The 20,137-nt window shown below is 44.6% G+C and overlaps 10 non-coding genes across 10 annotated transcripts; all 10 read left to right on the top strand.

Moving 5' to 3' along the window:
- Positions 1-774: 774 nt before the first annotated feature.
- Positions 775-846, top strand: TRNAG-CCC (transfer RNA glycine (anticodon CCC)). The gene has a single exon. It is a non-coding gene; the product is annotated as a tRNA-Gly (tRNA).
- Positions 847-3,972: 3,126 nt separating this feature from the next.
- Positions 3,973-4,044, top strand: TRNAG-CCC (transfer RNA glycine (anticodon CCC)). Its single transcript has one exon. It is a non-coding gene; the product is annotated as a tRNA-Gly (tRNA).
- Positions 4,045-5,560: 1,516 nt separating this feature from the next.
- Positions 5,561-5,632, top strand: TRNAG-CCC (transfer RNA glycine (anticodon CCC)). The gene has a single exon. It is a non-coding gene; the product is annotated as a tRNA-Gly (tRNA).
- Positions 5,633-7,159: 1,527 nt separating this feature from the next.
- On the top strand, positions 7,160-7,231 carry TRNAG-CCC (transfer RNA glycine (anticodon CCC)). Its single transcript has one exon. It is a non-coding gene; the product is annotated as a tRNA-Gly (tRNA).
- A 1,527-nt stretch (positions 7,232-8,758) lies between these two features.
- On the top strand, positions 8,759-8,830 carry TRNAG-CCC (transfer RNA glycine (anticodon CCC)). The gene has a single exon. It is a non-coding gene; the product is annotated as a tRNA-Gly (tRNA).
- Positions 8,831-13,555: 4,725 nt separating this feature from the next.
- On the top strand, positions 13,556-13,627 carry TRNAG-CCC (transfer RNA glycine (anticodon CCC)). Its single transcript has one exon. It is a non-coding gene; the product is annotated as a tRNA-Gly (tRNA).
- A 1,527-nt stretch (positions 13,628-15,154) lies between these two features.
- Positions 15,155-15,226, top strand: TRNAG-CCC (transfer RNA glycine (anticodon CCC)). The gene has a single exon. It is a non-coding gene; the product is annotated as a tRNA-Gly (tRNA).
- A 1,516-nt stretch (positions 15,227-16,742) lies between these two features.
- TRNAG-CCC (transfer RNA glycine (anticodon CCC)) lies at positions 16,743-16,814 on the top strand. Its single transcript has one exon. It is a non-coding gene; the product is annotated as a tRNA-Gly (tRNA).
- A 1,527-nt stretch (positions 16,815-18,341) lies between these two features.
- Positions 18,342-18,413, top strand: TRNAG-CCC (transfer RNA glycine (anticodon CCC)). The gene has a single exon. It is a non-coding gene; the product is annotated as a tRNA-Gly (tRNA).
- Positions 18,414-19,940: 1,527 nt separating this feature from the next.
- On the top strand, positions 19,941-20,012 carry TRNAG-CCC (transfer RNA glycine (anticodon CCC)). Its single transcript has one exon. It is a non-coding gene; the product is annotated as a tRNA-Gly (tRNA).
- Positions 20,013-20,137: the final 125 nt, after the last annotated feature.

A 20,137-nucleotide genomic window follows, 5' to 3' on the forward strand; every position in this document is an offset into this window, starting at 1 on the left:
GTTATGACTGACTGTGAGACGAGAAGATGAAGATTTTCTGCACCCAGCATACATTGCAGCATGCTTAGGCAAATGAGGAGCGAGACCCACCAATCCCTCGCCACTTCGCTGAAAGCTCCTCCTCTGCATAAAGAGTACACTTTTACAAGGGAGCAGACTGGCGCAGCGGAAGCGTGCTGGGCCCATAACCCAGAGGTCGATGGATCGAAACCATCCTCTGCTATAATATTTCTTGTTTTTTCTTCTGAGAACCAATCTGTCATTTCCACGCTACCAGCAAGGAAAAGCGCAGGCTTGTGCTAGCTATGTGAGAAAAGACTTCTCAACTATCTGTCTCTGCTGAAATACAAGAGAGTGATCGCCAAAGGATCAACCCCATACTTTGAAAGTAAAGATACCCAATTATAAGCATAAATGACTGGTGGGACCGTCACACGTTTTTCTGGGCATGCTTTGAATGTCATTCTTGCCTTTTCGTTCTGCTCTTATCATTCTCCTGGGCATTTCATGGAAGGCACTCTCTTTCTCTTCGCTGCTTTGCTTCCAATGCTGCGTAAATATGTTCATTTCCACTATTTGTACTACTGCTTTCCATTTCTTCTCTTCTGCACAGATTTGGCCTTGGTTTCAATCCCCAGTTCCTTACCCTCTACAAGAAACTTTCTACTGCTTTTCATGTTGGTATCTAAACCAAATGCACCATTGAAACTGGTGCAAGATAGTCATTGAACTCGGGGTTGTAATCTTTAGAACCGAGAGCAACCACATCATAGGGCGTTGGTGGTATAGTGGTGAGCATAGCTGCTTCCCAAGCAGTTGACCCGGGTTCGATTCCCGGCCAATGCAGTGCATATTTTTATATGTTCTCCAAGCAGGATTTGTTTTAATGCAACATGTCACAAAACGGAAATATCATGAACAGATTAATCAGACGTTAAATTAAAAAAAAAATGAAATACTTAGGCAGGCATCTCGATCGCCCCATCTGCTACATTCATTGTCCTATTAGATGCTATTTTCCAAAAAGCAGAGTCACCACTCACATGTGCTGGTAATAAATATGTTGCGGGCGGTAGACAATGAAAGGGCTGAACCCCGACCAGACATTCTAACTCTAGCATCTCTATATTAAAAAGCATTTCTAGGCAATATCTAGCATGTGAATAAAAGTAGGCAAGATCCACCGATGAATCTGGCAAAAGTCCCCAACGATTTTGTGCACACTTGTTCTCTCACCTGAATGCAGCGCCACCTTGTAGCCATCGGATGTAACTGCAGCTCACAAAATGTTATATCAGAGAGCAAGTTGAGAGGACTCCAAGAGGCAGATGACCATGGAAAGAGCCTCTCACGACAGCAGGAAGGTTGGGTATTTCAAGATGGCAACATTTCCTGTCCAACGTCCTCACGTCCCGAACGCTCCCAAACGCTCAAAAGCCTCACACCGGGCAAGCCCTCACCGGGTAGAGCTCTGGCTCCCAGTTAAAATCAAATCCTGAGCATGCTAGCGCTAGGATCAAGGAGAGAGGAGAGGGTTAGAGAGCTGCTATCTTGGTAAAGGCCTGAAACTGCTAGTTCCCAAGAGGGTCTGCACTTTCAGTTATGACTGACTGTGAGACGAGAAGATGAAGATTTTCTGCTCCCAGCATACATTGCAGCATGCTTAGGCAAATGAGGAGCGAGACCCACCAATCCCTCGCCACTTCGCTGAAAGCTCCTCATCTGCATAAAGAGAACACTTTTACAAGGGAGCAGAGTGGCGCAGCGGAAGCGTGCTGGGCCCATAACCCAGAGGTCGATGGATCGAAACCATCCTCTGCTATAATATTTCTTGTTTTTTCTTCTGAGGACCAATCTGTCATTTCCACGCTACCAGCAAGGAAAAGCGCAGGCTTGTGCTAGCTATGTGAGAAAAGACTTCTCAACTATCTGTCTCTGCTGAAATACAAGAGAGTGATCGCCAAAGGATCAACCCCATACTTTGAAAGTAAAGATACCCAATTATAAGCATAAATGACTGGTGGGACCGTCACACGTTTTTCTGGGCATGCTTTGAATGTCATTCTTGCCTTTTCGTTCTGCTCTTATCATTCTCCTGGGCATTTCATGGAAGGCACTCTCTTTCTCTTCGCTGCTTTGCTTCCAATGCTGCCTAAATATGTTCATTTCCACTATTTGTACTACTGCTTTCCATTTCTTCTCTTCTGCACAGATTTGGCCTTGGTTTCAATCCCCAGTTCCTTACCCTCTACAAGAAACTTTCTACTGCTTTTCATGTTGGTATCTAAACCAAATGCACCATTGAAACTGGTGCAAGATAGTCATTGAACTCGGGGTTGTAATCTTTAGAACCGAGAGCACCCACATCATAGGGCGTTGGTGGTATAGTGGTGAGCATAGCTGCTTCCCAAGCAGTTGACCCGGGTTCGATTCCTGGCCAATGCAGTGCAAATTTTTATATGTTCTCCAAGCAGGATTTGTTTTAATGCAACATGTCACAAAACGGAAATATCATGAACAGATTAATCAGACGTTAAATTAAAAAAAAAATGAAATACTTAGGCAGGCACCTCGATCGCCCCATCTGCTACATTAATTGTCCTATTAGACGCTATTTTCCAAAAAGCAGAGTCACAACTCACATGTGCTGGTAATAAATATGTTGCGGGCGGTAGACAATGAAAGGGCTGAACCCCGACCAGACATTCTAACTCTAGCATCTCTATATTAAAAAGCATTTCTAGGCAATATCTAGCATGTGAATAAAAGTAGGCAAGATCCACCGATGAATCTGGCAAAAGTCCCCAACGATTTTGTGCACACTTGTTCTCTCACCTGAATGCAGCGCCACCTTGTAGCCATCGGATGTAACTGCAGCTCACAAAATGTTATATCAGAGAGCAAGTTGAGAGGACTCCAAGAGGCAGATGTCCATGGAAAGAGCCTCTCACGACAGCAGGAAGGTTGGATATTTCAAGATGGCAACATTTCCTGTCCAATGTCCTCACGTCCCGAACGCTCCCAAACGCTCAAAAGCCTCACACCGGGCAAGCCCTCACCGGGTAGATCTCTGGCTCCCAGTTAAAATCAAATCCTGAGCATGCTAGCGCTAGGATCAAAGAGAGAGGAGAGGGTTAGAGAGCTGCTATCTTGGTAAAGGCCTGAAACTGCTAGTTCCCAAGAGGGTCTGCACTTTCAGTTATGACTGACTGTGAGACGAGAAGATGAAGATTTTCTGCACCCAGCATACATTGCAGCATGCTTAGGCAAATGAGGAGCGAGACCCACCAATCCCTCGCCACTTCGCTGAAAGCTCCTCCTCTGCATAAAGAGAACACTTTTACAAGGGAGCAGAGTGGCGCAGCGGAAGCGTGCTGGGCCCATAACCCAGAGGTCGATGGATCGAAACCATCCTCTGCTATAATATTTCTTGTTTTTTCTTCTGAGAACCAATCTGTCATTTCCACGCTACCAGCAAGGAAAAGCGCAGGCTTGTGCTAGCTATGTGAGAAAAGACTTCTCAACTATCTGTCTCTGCTGAAATACAAGAGAGTGATCGCCAAAGGATCAACCCCATACTTTGAAAGTAAAGATACCCAATTATAAGCATAAATGACTGGTGGGAACGTCACACGTTTTTCTGGGCATGCTTTGAATGTCATTCTTGCCTTTTCGTTCTGCTCTTATCATTCTCCTGGGCATTTCATGGAAGGCACTCTCTTTCTCTTCGCTGCTTTGCTTCCAATGCTGCCTAAATATGTTCATTTCCACTATTTGTACTACTGCTTTCCATTTCTTCTCTTCTGCACAGATTTGGCCTTGGTTTCAATCCCCAGTTTCTTACCCTCTACAAGAAACTTTCTACTGCTTTTCATGTTGGTATCTAAACCAAATGCACCATTGAAACTGGTGCAAGATAGTCATTGAACTCGGGGTTGTAATCTTTAGAACCGAGAGCACCCACATCATAGGGCGTTGGTGGTATAGTGGTGAGTATAGCTGCTTCCCAAGCAGTTGACCCGGGTTCGATTCCCGGCCAATGCAGTGCAAATTTTTATATGTTCTCCAAGCAGGATTTGTTTTAATGCAACATGTCACAAAACGGAAATATCATGAACAGATTAATCAGACGTTAAATTAAAAAAAAAATGAAATACTTAGGCAGGCATCTCGATCGCCCCATCTGCTACATTAATTGTCCTATTAGATGCTATTTTCCAAAAAGCAGAGTCACCACTCACATGTGCTGGTAATAAATATGTTGCGGGCGGTAAACAATGAAAGGGCTGAACCCCGACCAGACATTCTAACTCTAGCATCTCTATATTAAGAAGCATTTCTAGGCAATATCTAGCATGTGAATAAAAGTAGGCAAGATCCACCGATGAATCTGGCAAAAGTCCCCAACGATTTTGTGCATACTTGTTCTCTCACCTGAATGCAGCGCCACCTTGTAGCCATCGGATGTAACTGCAGCTCACAAAATGTTATATCAGAGAGCAAGTTGAGAGGACTCCAAGAGGCAGATGTCCATGGAAAGAGCCTCTCACGACTGCAGGAAGGTTGGATATTTCAAGATGGCAACATTTCCTGTCCAATGTCCTCACGTCCCGAACGCTCCCAAACGCTCAAAAGCCTCGCCCTCACCGGGTAGATCTCTGGCTCCCAGTTAAAATCAAATCCTGAGCATGCTAGCGCTAGGATCAAAGAGAGAGGAGAGGGTTAGAGAGCTGCTATCTTGGTAAAGGCCTGAAACTGCTAGTTCCCAAGAGGGTCTGCACTTTCAGTTATGACTTACTGTGAGACGAGAAGATGAAGATTTTCTGCACCCAGCATACATTGCAGCATGCTTAGGCAAATGAGGAGCGAGACCCACCAATCCCTCGCCACTTCGCTGAAAGCTCCTCATCTGCATAAAGAGAACACTTTTACAAGGGAGCAGAGTGGCGCAGCGGAAGCGTGCTGGGCCCATAACCCAGAGGTCGATGGATCGAAACCATCCTCTTCTATAATATTTCTTGTTTTTTCTTCTGAGGACCAATCTGTCATTTCCACGCTACCAGAAAGGAAAAGCGCAGGCTTGTGCTAGCTATGTGAGAAAAGACTTCTCAACTATCTGTCTCTGCTGAAATACAAGAGAGTGATCGCCAAAGGATCAACCCCATACTTTGAAAGTAAAGATACCCAATTATAATCATAAATGACTGGTGGGACCGTCACACGTTTTTCTGGGCATGCTTTGAATGTCATTCTTGCCTTTTCGTTCTGCTCTTATCATTCTCCTGGGCATTTCATGGAAGGCACTCTCTTTCTCTTCGCTGCTTTGCTTCCAATGCTGCCTAAATATGTTCATTTCCACTATTTGTACTACTGCTTTCCATTTCTTCTCTTCTGCACAGGTTTGGCCTTGGTTTCAATCCCCAGTTCCTTACCCTCTACAAGAAACTTTCTACTGCTTTTCATGTTGGTATCTAAACCAAATGCACCATTGAAACTGGTGCAAGATAGTCATTGAACTCGGGGTTGTAATCTTTAGAACCGAGAACACCCACATCATAGGGCGTTGGTGGTATAGTGGTGAGCATAGCTGCTTCCCAAGCAGTTGACCTGGGTTCGATTCCCGGCCAATGCAGTGCAAATTTTTATATGTTCTCCAAGCAGGATTTGTTTTAATGCAACATGTCACAAAACGGAAATATCATGAACAGATTAATCAGACGTTAAATTAAAAAAAAAATGAAATACTTAGGCAGGCATCTCGATCGCCCCATCTGCTACATTAATTGTCCTATTAGATGCTATTTTCCAAAAAGCAGAGTCACCACTCACATGTGCTGGTAATAAATATGTTGCGGGCGGTAGACAATGAAAGGGCTGAACCCCGACCAGACATTCTAACTCTAGCATCTCTATATTAAAAAGCATTTCTAGGCAATATCTAGCATGTGAATAAAAGTAGGCAAGATCCACCGATGAATCTGGCAAAAGTCCCCAACGATTTTGTGCACACTTGTTCTCTCACCTGAATGCAGTGCCACCTTGTAGCCATCGGATGTAACTGCAGCTCACAAAATGTTATATCAGAGAGCAAGTTGAGAGGACTCCAAGAAGCAGATGTCCATGGAAAGAGCCTCTCACGACAGCAGGAAGGTTGGATATTTCAAGATGGCAACATTTCCTGTCCAATGTCCTCACGTCCCGAACGCTCCCAAACACTCAAAAGCCTCACACCGGGCAAGCCCTCACCGGGTAGATCTCTGGCTCCCAGTTAAAATCAAATCCTGAGCATGCTAGCGCTAGGATCAAAGAGAGAGGAGAGGGTTAGAGAGCTGCTATCTTGGTAAAGGCCTGAAACTGCTAGTTCCCAAGAGGGTCTGCACTTTCAGTTATGACTGACTGTGAGACGAGAAGATGAAGATTTTCTGCACCCAGCATACATTGCAGCATGCTTAGGCAAATGAGGAGCGAGACCCACCAATCCCTCGCCACTTCGCTGAAAGCTCCTCCTCTGCATAAAGAGAACACTTTTACAAGGGAGCAGACTGGCGCAGCAGAAGCGTGCTGGGCCCATAACCCAGAGGTCGATGGATCGAAACCATCCTCTGCTATAATATTTCTTGTTTTTTCTTCTGAGAACCAATCTGTCATTTCCACGCTACCAGCAAGGAAAAGCGCAGGCTTGTGCTAGCTATGTGAGAAAAGACTTCTCAACTATCTGTCTCTGCTGAAATACAAGAGAGTGATCGCCAAAGGATCAACCTCATACTTTGAAAGTAAAGATACCCAATTATAAGCATAAATGACTGGTGGGACCGTCACACGTTTTTCTGGGCATGCTTTGAATGTCATTCTTGCCTTTTCGTTCTGCTCTTATCATTCTCCTGGGCATTTCATGGAAGGCACTCTCTTTCTCTTCGCTGCTTTGCTTCCAATGCTGCCTAAATATGTTCATTTCCACTATTTGTACTACTGCTTTCCATTTCTTCTCTTCTGCACAGATTTGGCCTTGGTTTCAATCCCCAGTTCCTTACCCTCTACAAGAAACTTTCTACTGCTTTTCATGTTGGTATCTAAACCAAATGCACCATTGAAACTGGTGCAAGATAGTCATTGAACTCGGGGTTGTAATCTTTAGAACCGAGAGCAACCACATCATAGGGCGTTGGTGGTATAGTGGTGAGCATAGCTGCTTCCCAAGCAGTTGACCCGGGTTCGATTCCCGGCCAATGCAGTGCAAATTTTTATATGTTCTCCAAGCAGGATTTGTTTTAATGCAACATGTCACAAAACGGAAATATCATGAACAGATTAATCAGACGTTAAATTTAAAAAAAAATGAAATACTTAGGCAGGCCTCTCGATCGCCCCATCTGCTACATTAATTGTCCTATTAGATGCTATTTTCCAAAAAGCAGAGTCACCACTCACATGTGCTGGTAATAAATATGTTGCGGGCGGTAGACAATGAAAGGGCTGAACCCCGACCAGACATTCTAACTCTAGCATCTCTATATTAAAAAGCATTTCTAGGCAATATCTAGCATGTGAATAAAAGTAGGCAAGATCCACCGATGAATCTGGCAAAAGTCCCCAACGATTTTGTGCACACTTGTTCTCTCACCTGAATGCAGTGCCACCTTGTAGCCATCGGATGTAACTGCAGCTCACAAAATGTTATATCAGAGAGCAAGTTGAGAGGACTCCAAGAAGCAGATGTCCATGGAAAGAGCCTCTCACGACAGCAGGAAGGTTGGATATTTCAAGATGGCAACATTTCCTGTCCAATGTCCTCACGTCCCGAACGCTCCCAAACACTCAAAAGCCTCACACCGGGCAAGCCCTCACCGGGTAGATCTCTGGCTCCCAGTTAAAATCAAATCCTGAGCATGCTAGCGCTAGGATCAAAGAGAGAGGAGAGGGTTAGAGAGCTGCTATCTTGGTAAAGGCCTGAAACTGCTAGTTCCCAAGAGGGTCTGCACTTTCAGTTATGACTGACTGTGAGACGAGAAGATGAAGATTTTCTGCACCCAGCATACATTGCAGCATGCTTAGGCAAATGAGGAGCGAGACCCACCAATCCCTCGCCACTTCGCTGAAAGCTCCTCCTCTGCATAAAGAGAACACTTTTACAAGGGAGCAGACTGGCGCAGCAGAAGCGTGCTGGGCCCATAACCCAGAGGTCGATGGATCGAAACCATCCTCTGCTATAATATTTCTTGTTTTTTCTTCTGAGAACCAATCTGTCATTTCAACGCTACCAGCAAGGAAAAGCGCAGGCTTGTGCTAGCTATGTGAGAAAAGACTTCTCAACTATCTGTCTCTGCTGAAATACAAGAGAGTGATCGCCAAAGGATCAACCTCATACTTTGAAAGTAAAGATACCCAATTATAAGCATAAATGACTGGTGGGACCGTCACACGTTTTTCTGGGCATGCTTTGAATGTCATTCTTGCCTTTTCGTTCTGCTCTTATCATTCTCCTGGGCATTTCATGGAAGGCACTCTCTTTCTCTTCGCTGCTTTGCTTCCAATGCTGCCTAAATATGTTCATTTCCACTATTTGTACTACTGCTTTCCATTTCTTCTCTTCTGCACAGATTTGGCCTTGGTTTCAATCCCCAGTTCCTTACCCTCTACAAGAAACTTTCTACTGCTTTTCATGTTGGTATCTAAACCAAATGCACCATTGAAACTGGTGCAAGATAGTCATTGAACTCGGGGTTGTAATCTTTAGAACCGAGAGCAACCACATCATAGGGCGTTGGTGGTATAGTGGTGAGCATAGCTGCTTCCCAAGCAGTTGACCCGGGTTCGATTCCCGGCCAATGCAGTGCAAATTTTTATATGTTCTCCAAGCAGGATTTGTTTTAATGCAACATGTCACAAAACGGAAATATCATAAACAGATTAATCAGACGTTAAATTTAAAAAAAAATGAAATACTTAGGCAGGCATCTCGATCGCCCCATCTGCTACATTAATTGTCCTATTAGATGCTATTTTCCAAAAAGCAGAGTCACCACTCACATGTGCTGGTAATAAATATGTTGCGGGCGGTAGACAATGAAAGGGCTGAACCCCGACCAGACATTCTAACTCTAGCATCTCTATATTAAAAAGCATTTCTAGGCAATATCTAGCATGTGAATAAAAGTAGGCAAGATCCACCGATGAATCTGGCAAAAGTCCCCAACGATTTTGTGCACACTTGTTCTCTCACCTGAATGCAGCACCACCTTGTAGCCATCGGATGTAACTGCAGCTCACAAAATGTTATATCAGAGAGCAAGTTGAGAGGACTCCAAGAGGCAGATGTCCATGGAAAGAGCCTCTCACGAAAGCAGGAAGGTTGGATATTTCAAGATGGCAACATTTCCTGTCCAATGTCCTCACGTCCCGAACGCTCCCAAACGCTCAAAAGCCTCACACCGGACAAGCCCTCACCGAGTAGATCTCTGGCTCCCAGTTAAAATCAAATCCTGAGCATGCTAGCGCTAGGATCAAAGAGAGAGGAGAGGGTTAGAGAGCTGCTATCTTGGTAAAGGCCTGAAACTGCTAGTTCCCAAGAGGGTCTGCACTTTCAGTTATGACTTACTGTGAGACGAGAAGATAAAGATTTTCTGCACCCAGCATACATTGCAGCATGCTTAGGCAAATGAGGAGCGAGACCCACCAATCCCTCGCCACTTCGCTGAAAGCTCCTCATCTGCATAAAGAGAACACTTTTACAAGGGAGCAGAGTGGCGCAGCGGAAGCGTGCTGGGCCCATAACCCAGAGGTCGATGGATCGAAACCATCCTCCGCTATAATATTTCTTGTTTTTTCTTCTGAGGACCAATCTGTCATTTCCACGCTACCAGCAAGGAAAAGCGCAGGCTTGTGCTAGCTATGTGAGAAAAGACTTCTCAACTATCTGTCTCTGCTGAAATACAAGAGAGTGATCGCCAAAGGATCAACCCCATACTTTGAAAGTAAAGATACCCAATTATAAGCATAAATGACTGGTGGGACCGTCACACGTTTTTCTGGGCATGCTTTGAATGTCATTCTTGCCTTTTCGTTCTGCTCTTATCATTCTCCTGGGCATTTCATGGAAGGCACTCTCTTTCTCTTCGCTGCTTTGCTTCCAATGCTGCCTAAATATGTTCATTTCCACTATTTGTACTACTGCTTTCCATTTCTTCTCTTCTGCACAGATTTGGCCTTGGTTTCAATCCCCAGTTCCTTACCCTCTACAAGAAACTTTCTACTGCTTTTCATGTTGGTATCTAAACCAAATGCACCATTGAAACTGGTGCAAGATAGTCATTGAACTCGGGGTTGTAATCTTTAGAACCGAGAGCACCCACATCATAGGGCGTTGGAGGTATAGTGGTGAGCATAGCTGCTTCCCAAGCAGTTGACCCGGGTTCGATTCCCGGCCAATGCAGTGCAAATTTTTATATGTTCTCCAAGCAGGATTTGTTTTAATGCAACATGTCACAAAACGGAAATATCATGAACAGATTAATCAGACGTTAAATTTAAAAAAAAATGAAATACTTAGGCAGGCATCTCGATCGCCAAATCTGCTACATTAATTGTCCTATTAGATGCTATTTTCCAAAAAGCAGAGTCACCACTCACATGTGCTGGTAATAAATATGTTGCGGGCGGTAGACAATGAAAGGGCTGAACCCCGACCAGACATTCTAACTCTAGCATCTCTATATTAAAAAGCATTTCTAGGCAATATCTAGCATGTGAATAAAAGTAGGCAAGATCCACCGATGAATCTGGCAAAAGTCTCCAACGATTTTGTGCACACTTGTTCTCTCACCTGAATGCAGCGCCACCTTGTAGCCATCGGATGTAACTGCAGCTCACAAAATGTTATATCAGAGAGCAAGTTGAGAGGACTCCAAGAGGCAGATGTCCATGGAAAGAGCCTCTCACGACAGCAGGAAGGTTGGATATTTCAAGATGGCAACATTTCCTGTCCAATGTCCTCACATCCCGAACGCTCCCAAACGCTCAAAAGCCGCACACCGGACAAGCCCTCACCGGGTAGATCTCTGGCTCCCAGTTAAAATCAAATCCTGAGCATGCTAGCGCTAGGATCAAAGAGAGAGGAGAGGGTTAGAGAGCTGCTATCTTGGTAAAGGCCTGAAACTGCTAGTTCCCAAGAGGGTCTGCACTTTCAGTTAGGACTTACTGTGAGACGAGAAGATGAAGATTTTCTGCACCCAGCATACATTGCAGCATGCTTAGGCAAATGAGGAGCGAGACCCACCAATCCCTCACCACTTCGCTGAAAGCTCCTCATCTGCATAAAGAGAACACTTTTACAAGGGAGCAGAGTGGCGCAGCGGAAGCGTGCTGGGCCCATAACCCAGAGGTCGATGGATCGAAACCATCCTCTGCTATAATATTTCTTGTTTTTTCTTCTGAGGACCAATCTGTCATTTCCACGCTACCAGCAAGGAAAAGCGCAGGCTTGTGCTAGCTATGTGAGAAAAGACTTCTCAACTATCTGTCTCTGCTGAAATACAAGAGAGTGATCGCCAAAGGATCAACCCCATACTTTGAAAGTAAAGATACCCAATTATAAGCATAAATGACTGGTGGGACCGTCACACGTTTTTCTGGGCATGCTTTGAATGTCATTCTTGCCTTTTCGTTCTGCTCTTATCATTCTCCTGGGCATTTCATGGAAGGCACTCTCTTTCTCTTCGCTGCTTTGCTTCCAATGCTGCCTAAATATGTTCATTTCCACTATTTGTACTACTGCTTTCCATTTCTTCTCTTCTGCACAGATTTGGCCTTGGTTTCAATCCCCAGTTCCTTACCCTCTACAAGAAACTTTCTACTGCTTTTCATGTTGGTATCTAAACCAAATGCACCATTGAAACTGGTGCAAGATAGTCATTGAACTCGGGGTTGTAATCTTTAGAACCGAGAGCACCCACATCATAGGGCGTTGGTGGTATAGTGGTGAGCATAGCTGCTTCCCAAGCAGTTGACCCGGGTTCGATTCCTGGCCAATGCAGTGCAAATTTTTATATGTTCTCCAAGCAGGATTTGTTTTAATGCAACATGTCACAAAACGGAAATATCATGAACAGATTAATCAGACGTTAAATTAAAAAAAAAATGAAATACTTAGGCAGGCACCTCGATCGCCCCATCTGCTACATTAATTGTCCTATTAGACGCTATTTTCCAAAAAGCAGAGTCACAACTCACATGTGCTGGTAATAAATATGTTGCGGGCGGTAGACAATGAAAGGGCTGAACCCCGACCAGACATTCTAACTCTAGCATCTCTATATTAAAAAGCATTTCTAGGCAATATCTAGCATGTGAATAAAAGTAGGCAAGATCCACCGATGAATCTGGCAAAAGTCCCCAACGATTTTGTGCACACTTGTTCTCTCACCTGAATGCAGCGCCACCTTGTAGCCATCGGATGTAACTGCAGCTCACAAAATGTTATATCAGAGAGCAAGTTGAGAGGACTCCAAGAGGCAGATGTCCATGGAAAGAGCCTCTCACGACAGCAGGAAGGTTGGATATTTCAAGATGGCAACATTTCCTGTCCAATGTCCTCACGTCCCGAACGCTCCCAAACGCTCAAAAGCCTCACACCGGGCAAGCCCTCACCGGGTAGATCTCTGGCTCCCAGTTAAAATCAAATCCTGAGCATGCTAGCGCTAGGATCAAAGAGAGAGGAGAGGGTTAGAGAGCTGCTATCTTGGTAAAGGCCTGAAACTGCTAGTTCCCAAGAGGGTCTGCACTTTCAGTTATGACTGACTGTGAGACGAGAAGATGAAGATTTTCTGCACCCAGCATACATTGCAGCATGCTTAGGCAAATGAGGAGCGAGACCCACCAATCCCTCGCCACTTCGCTGAAAGCTCCTCCTCTGCATAAAGAGAACACTTTTACAAGGGAGCAGAGTGGCGCAGCGGAAGCGTGCTGGGCCCATAACCCAGAGGTCGATGGATCGAAACCATCCTCTGCTATAATATTTCTTGTTTTTTCTTCTGAGAACCAATCTGTCATTTCCACGCTACCAGCAAGGAAAAGCGCAGGCTTGTGCTAGCTATGTGAGAAAAGACTTCTCAACTATCTGTCTCTGCTGAAATACAAGAGAGTGATCGCCAAAGGATCAACCCCATACTTTGAAAGTAAAGATACCCAATTATAAGCATAAATGACTGGTGGGAACGTCACACGTTTTTCTGGGCATGCTTTGAATGTCATTCTTGCCTTTTCGTTCTGCTCTTATCATTCTCCTGGGCCTTTCATGGAAGGCACTCTCTTTCTCTTCGCTGCTTTGCTTCCAATGCTGCCTAAATATGTTCATTTCCACTATTTGTACTACTGCTTTCCATTTCTTCTCTTCTGCACAGATTTGGCCTTGGTTTCAATCCCCAGTTTCTTACCCTCTACAAGAAACTTTCTACTGCTTTTCATGTTGGTATCTAAACCAAATGCACCATTGAAACTGGTGCAAGATAGTCATTGAACTCGGGGTTGTAATCTTTAGAACCGAGAGCACCCACATCATAGGGCGTTGGTGGTATAGTGGTGAGTATAGCTGCTTCCCAAGCAGTTGACCCGGGTTCGATTCCCGGCCAATGCAGTGCAAATTTTTATATGTTCTCCAAGCAGGATTTGTTTTAATGCAACATGTCACAAAACGGAAATATCATGAACAGATTAATCAGACGTTAAATTAAAAAAAAAATGAAATACTTAGGCAGGCATCTCGATCGCCCCATCTGCTACATTCATTGTCCTATTAGATGCTATTTTCCAAAAAGCAGAGTCACCACTCACATGTGCTGGTAATAAATATGTTGCGGGCGGTAGACAATGAAAGGGCTGAACCCCGACCAGACATTCTAACTCTAGCATCTCTATATTAAAAAGCATTTCTAGGCAATATCTAGCATGTGAATAAAAGTAGGCAAGATCCACCGATGAATCTGGCAAAAGTCCCCAACGATTTTGTGCACACTTGTTCTCTCACCTGAATGCAGCGCCACCTTGTAGCCATCGGATGTAACTGCAGCTCACAAAATGTTATATCAGAGAGCAAGTTGAGAGGACTCCAAGAGGCAGATGTCCATGGAAAGAGCCTCTCACGACAGCAGGAAGGTTGGATATTTCAAGATGGCAACATTTCCTGTCCAACGTCCTCACGTCCCGAACGCTCCCAAACGCTCAAAAGCCTCACACCGGGCAAGCCCTCACCGGGTAGATCTCTGGCTCCCAGTTAAAATCAAATCCGGAGCATGCTAGCGCTAGGATCAAAGAGAGAGGAGAGGGTTAGAGAGCTGCTATCTTGGTAAAGGCCTGAAACTGCTAGTTCCCAAGAGGGTCTGCACTTTCAGTTATGACTGACTGTGAGACGAGAAGATGAAGATTTTCTGCACCCAGCATACATTGCAGCATGCTTAGGCAAATGAGGAGTGAGACCCACCAATCCCTCGCCACTTCGCTGAAAGCTCCTCATCTGCATAAAGAGAACACTTTTACAAGGGAGCAGAGTGGCGCAGCGGAAGCGTGCTGGGCCCATAACCCAGAGGTCGATGGATCGAAACCATCCTCTGCTATAATATTTCTTGTTTTTTCTTCTGAGGACCAATCTGTCATTTCCACGCTACCAGCAAGGAAAAGCGCAGGCTTGTGCTAGCTATGTGAGAAAAGACTTCTCAACTATCTGTCTCTGCTGAAATACAAGAGAGTGATCGCCAAAGGATCAACCCCATACTTTGAAAGTAAAGATACCCAATTATAAGCATAAATGACTGGTGGGACCGTCACACGTTTTTCTGGGCATGCTTTGAATGTCATTCTTGCCTTTTCGTTCTGCTCTTATCATTCTCCTGGGCATTTCATGGAAGGCACTCTCTTTCTCTTCGCTGCTTTGCTTCCAATGCTGCCTAAATATGTTCATTTCCACTATTTGTACTACTGCTTTCCATTTCTTCTCTTCTGCACAGATTTGGCCTTGGTTTCAATCCCCAGTTCCTTACCCTCTACAAGAAACTTTCTACTGCTTTTCATGTTGGTATCTAAACCAAATGCACCATTGAAACTGGTGCAAGATAGTCATTGAACTCGGGGTTGTAATCTTTAGAACCGAGAGCACCCACATCATAGGGCGTTGGTGGTATAGTGGTGAGCATAGCTGCTTCCCAAGCAGTTGACCCGGGTTCGATTCCCGGCCAATGCAGTGCAAATTTTTATATGTTCTCCAAGCAGGATTTGTTTTAATGCAACATGTCACAAAACGGAAATATCATGAACAGATTAATCAGACGTTAAATTAAAAAAAAAATGAAATACTTAGGCAGGCATCTCGATCGCCCCATCTGCTACATTAATTGTCCTATTAGATGCTATTTTCCAAAAAGCAGAGTCACCACTCACATGTGCTGGTAATAAATATGTTGCGGGCGGTAAACAATGAAAGGGCTGAACCCCGACCAGACATTCTAACTCTAGCATCTCTATATTAAGAAGCATTTCTAGGCAATATCTAGCATGTGAATAAAAGTAGGCAAGATCCACCGATGAATCTGGCAAAAGTCCCCAACGATTTTGTGCACACTTGTTCTCTCACCTGAATGCAGCGCCACCTTGTAGCCATCGGATGTAACTGCAGCTCACAAAATGTTATATCAGAGAGCAAGTTGAGAGGACTCCAAGAGGCAGATGTCCATGGAAAGAGCCTCTCACGACTGCAGGAAGGTTGGATATTTCAAGATGGCAACATTTCCTGTCCAATGTCCTCACGTCCCGAACGCTCCCAAACGCTCAAAAGCCTCGCCCTCACCGGGTAGATCTCTGGCTCCCAGTTAAAATCAAATCCTGAGCATGCTAGCGCTAGGATCAAAGAGAGAGGAGAGGGTTAGAGAGCTGCTATCTTGGTAAAGGCCTGAAACTGCTAGTTCCCAAGAGGGTCTGCACTTTCAGTTATGACTTACTGTGAGACGAGAAGATGAAGATTTTCTGCACCCAGCATACATTGCAGCATGCTTAGGCAAATGAGGAGCGAGACCCACCAATCCCTCGCCACTTCGCTGAAAGCTCCTCATCTGCATAAAGAGAACACTTTTACAAGGGAGCAGAGTGGCGCAGCGGAAGCGTGCTGGGCCCATAACCCAGAGGTCGATGGATCGAAACCATCCTCTTCTATAATATTTCTTGTTTTTTCTTCTGAGGACCAATCTGTCATTTCCACGCTACCAGAAAGGAAAAGCGCAGGCTTGTGCTAGCTATGTGAGAAAAGACTTCTCAACTATCTGTCTCTGCTGAAATACAAGAGAGTGATCGCCAAAGGATCAACCCCATACTTTGAAAGTAAAGATACCCAATTATAAGCATAAATGACTGGTGGGACCGTCACACGTTTTTCTGGGCATGCTTTGAATGTCATTCTTGCCTTTTCGTTCTGCTCTTATCATTCTCCTGGGCATTTCATGGAAGGCACTCTCTTTCTCTTCGCTGCTTTGCTTCCAATGCTGCCTAAAGATGTTCATTTCCACTATTTGTACTACTGCTTTCCATTTCTTCTCTTCTGCACAGGTTTGGCCTTGGTTTCAATCCCCAGTTCCTTACCCTCTACAAGAAACTTTCTACTGCTTTTCATGTTGGTATCTAAACCAAATGCACCATTGAAACTGGTGCAAGATAGTCATTGAACTCGGGGTTGTAATCTTTAGAACCGAGAACACCCACATCATAGGGCGTTGGTGGTATAGTGGTGAGCATAGCTGCTTCCCAAGCAGTTGACCCGGGTTCGATTCCCGGCCAATGCAGTGCAAATTTTTATATGTTCTCCAAGCAGGATTTGTTTTAATGCAACATGTCACAAAACGGAAATATCATGAACAGATTAATCAGACGTTAAATTAAAAAAAAAATGAAATACTTAGGCAGGCATCTCGATCGCCCCATCTGCTACATTAATTGTCCTATTAGATGCTATTTTCCAAAAAGCAGAGTCACCACTCACATGTGCTGGTAATAAATATGTTGCGGGCGGTAGACAATGAAAGGGCTGAACCCCGACCAGACATTCTAACTCTAGCATCTCTATATTAAAAAGCATTTCTAGGCAATATCTAGCATGTGAATAAAAGTAGGCAAGATCCACCGATGAATCTGGCAAAAGTCCCCAACGATTTTGTGCACACTTGTTCTCTCACCTGAATGCAGTGCCACCTTGTAGCCATCGGATGTAACTGCAGCTCACAAAATGTTATATCAGAGAGCAAGTTGAGAGGACTCCAAGAAGCAGATGTCCATGGAAAGAGCCTCTCACGACAGCAGGAAGGTTGGATATTTCAAGATGGCAACATTTCCTGTCCAATGTCCTCACGTCCCGAACGCTCCCAAACACTCAAAAGCCTCACACCGGGCAAGCCCTCACCGGGTAGATCTCTGGCTCCCAGTTAAAATCAAATCCTGAGCATGCTAGCGCTAGGATCAAAGAGAGAGGAGAGGGTTAGAGAGCTGCTATCTTGGTAAAGGCCTGAAACTGCTAGTTCCCAAGAGGGTCTGCACTTTCAGTTATGACTGACTGTGAGACGAGAAGATGAAGATTTTCTGCACCCAGCATACATTGCAGCATGCTTAGGCAAATGAGGAGCGAGACCCACCAATCCCTCGCCACTTCGCTGAAAGCTCCTCCTCTGCATAAAGAGAACACTTTTACAAGGGAGCAGAGTGGCGCAGCGGAAGCGTGCTGGGCCCATAACCCAGAGGTCGATGGATCGAAACCATCCTCTGCTATAATATTTCTTGTTTTTTCTTCTGAGAACCAATCTGTCATTTCCACGCTACCAGCAAGGAAAAGCGCAGGCTTGTGCTAGCTATGTGAGAAAAGACTTCTCAACTATCTGTCTCTGCTGAAATACAAGAGAGTGATCGCCAAAGGATCAACCCCATACTTTGAAAGTAAAGATACCCAATTATAAGCATAAATGACTGGTGGGAACGTCACACGTTTTTCTGGGCATGCTTTGAATGTCATTCTTGCCTTTTCGTTCTGCTCTTATCATTCTCCTGGGCATTTCATGGAAGGCACTCTCTTTCTCTTCGCTGCTTTGCTTCCAATGCTGCCTAAATATGTTCATTTCCACTATTTGTACTACTGCTTTCCATTTCTTCTCTTCTGCACAGATTTGGCCTTGGTTTCAATCCCCAGTTTCTTACCCTCTACAAGAAACTTTCTACTGCTTTTCATGTTGGTATCTAAACCAAATGCACCATTGAAACTGGTGCAAGATAGTCATTGAACTCGGGGTTGTAATCTTTAGAACCGAGAGCACCCACATCATAGGGCGTTGGTGGTATAGTGGTGAGTATAGCTGCTTCCCAAGCAGTTGACCCGGGTTCGATTCCCGGCCAATGCAGTGCAAATTTTTATATGTTCTCCAAGCAGGATTTGTTTTAATGCAACATGTCACAAAACGGAAATATCATGAACAGATTAATCAGACGTTAAATTAAAAAAAAAATGAAATACTTAGGCAGGCATCTCGATCGCCCCATCTGCTACATTCATTGTCCTATTAGATGCTATTTTCCAAAAAGCAGAGTCACCACTCACATGTGCTGGTAATAAATATGTTGCGGGCGGTAGACAATGAAAGGGCTGAACCCCGACCAGACATTCTAACTCTAGCATCTCTATATTAAAAAGCATTTCTAGGCAATATCTAGCATGTGAATAAAAGAAGGCAAGATCCACCGATGAATCTGGCAAAAGTCCCCAACGATTTTGTGCACACTTGTTCTCTCACCTGAATGCAGCGCCACCTTGTAGCCATCGGATGTAACTGCAGCTCACAAAATGTTATATCAGAGAGCAAGTTGAGAGGACTCCAAGAGGCAGATGTCCATGGAAAGAGCCTCTCACGACAGCAGGAAGGTTGGATATTTCAAGATGGCAACATTTCCTGTCCAACGTCCTCACGTCCCGAACGCTCCCAAACGCTCAAAAGCCTCACACCGGGCAAGCCCTCACCGGGTAGATCTCTGGCTCCCAGTTAAAATCAAATCCGGAGCATGCTAGCGCTAGGATCAAAGAGAGAGGAGAGGGTTAGAGAGCTGCTATCTTGGTAAAGGCCTGAAACTGCTAGTTCCCAAGAGGGTCTGCACTTTCAGTTATGACTGACTGTGAGACGAGAAGATGAAGATTTTCTGCACCCAGCATACATTGCAGCATGCTTAGGCAAATGAGGAGTGAGACCCACCAATCCCTCGCCACTTCGCTGAAAGCTCCTCATCTGCATAAAGAGAACACTTTTACAAGGGAGCAGAGTGGCGCAGCGGAAGCGTGCTGGGCCCATAACCCAGAGGTCGATGGATCGAAACCATCCTCTGCTATAATATTTCTTGTTTTTTCTTCTGAGGACCAATCTGTCATTTCCACGCTACCAGCAAGGAAAAGCGCAGGCTTGTGCTAGCTATGTGAGAAAAGACTTCTCAACTATCTGTCTCTGCTGAAATACAAGAGAGTGATCGCCAAAGGATCAACCCCATACTTTGAAAGTAAAGATACCCAATTATAAGCATAAATGACTGGTGGGACCGTCACACGTTTTTCTGGGCATGCTTTGAATGTCATTCTTGCCTTTTCGTTCTGCTCTTATCATTCTCCTGGGCATTTCATGGAAGGCACTCTCTTTCTCTTCGCTGCTTTGCTTCCAATGCTGCCTAAATATGTTCATTTCCACTATTTGTACTACTGCTTTCCATTTCTTCTCTTCTGCACAGATTTGGCCTTGGTTTCAATCCCCAGTTCCTTACCCTCTACAAGAAACTTTCTACTGCTTTTCATGTTGGTATCTAAACCAAATGCACCATTGAAACTGGTGCAAGATAGTCATTGAACTCGGGGTTGTAATCTTTAGAACCGAGAGCACCCACATCATAGGGCGTTGGTGGTATAGTGGTGAGCATAGCTGCTTCCCAAGCAGTTAACCCGGGTTCGATTCCCGGCCAATGCAGTGCAAATTTTTATATGTTCTCCAAGCAGGATTTGTTTTAATGCAACATGTCACAAAACGGAAATATCATGAACAGATTAATCAGACGTTAAATTAAAAAAAAAATGAAATACTTAGGCAGGCAT

This window comes from Triturus cristatus, chromosome 11 (assembly GCF_964204655.1).
Source record: "Triturus cristatus chromosome 11, aTriCri1.1, whole genome shotgun sequence".
Lineage (NCBI taxonomy): Eukaryota > Metazoa > Chordata > Amphibia > Caudata > Salamandridae > Triturus > Triturus cristatus.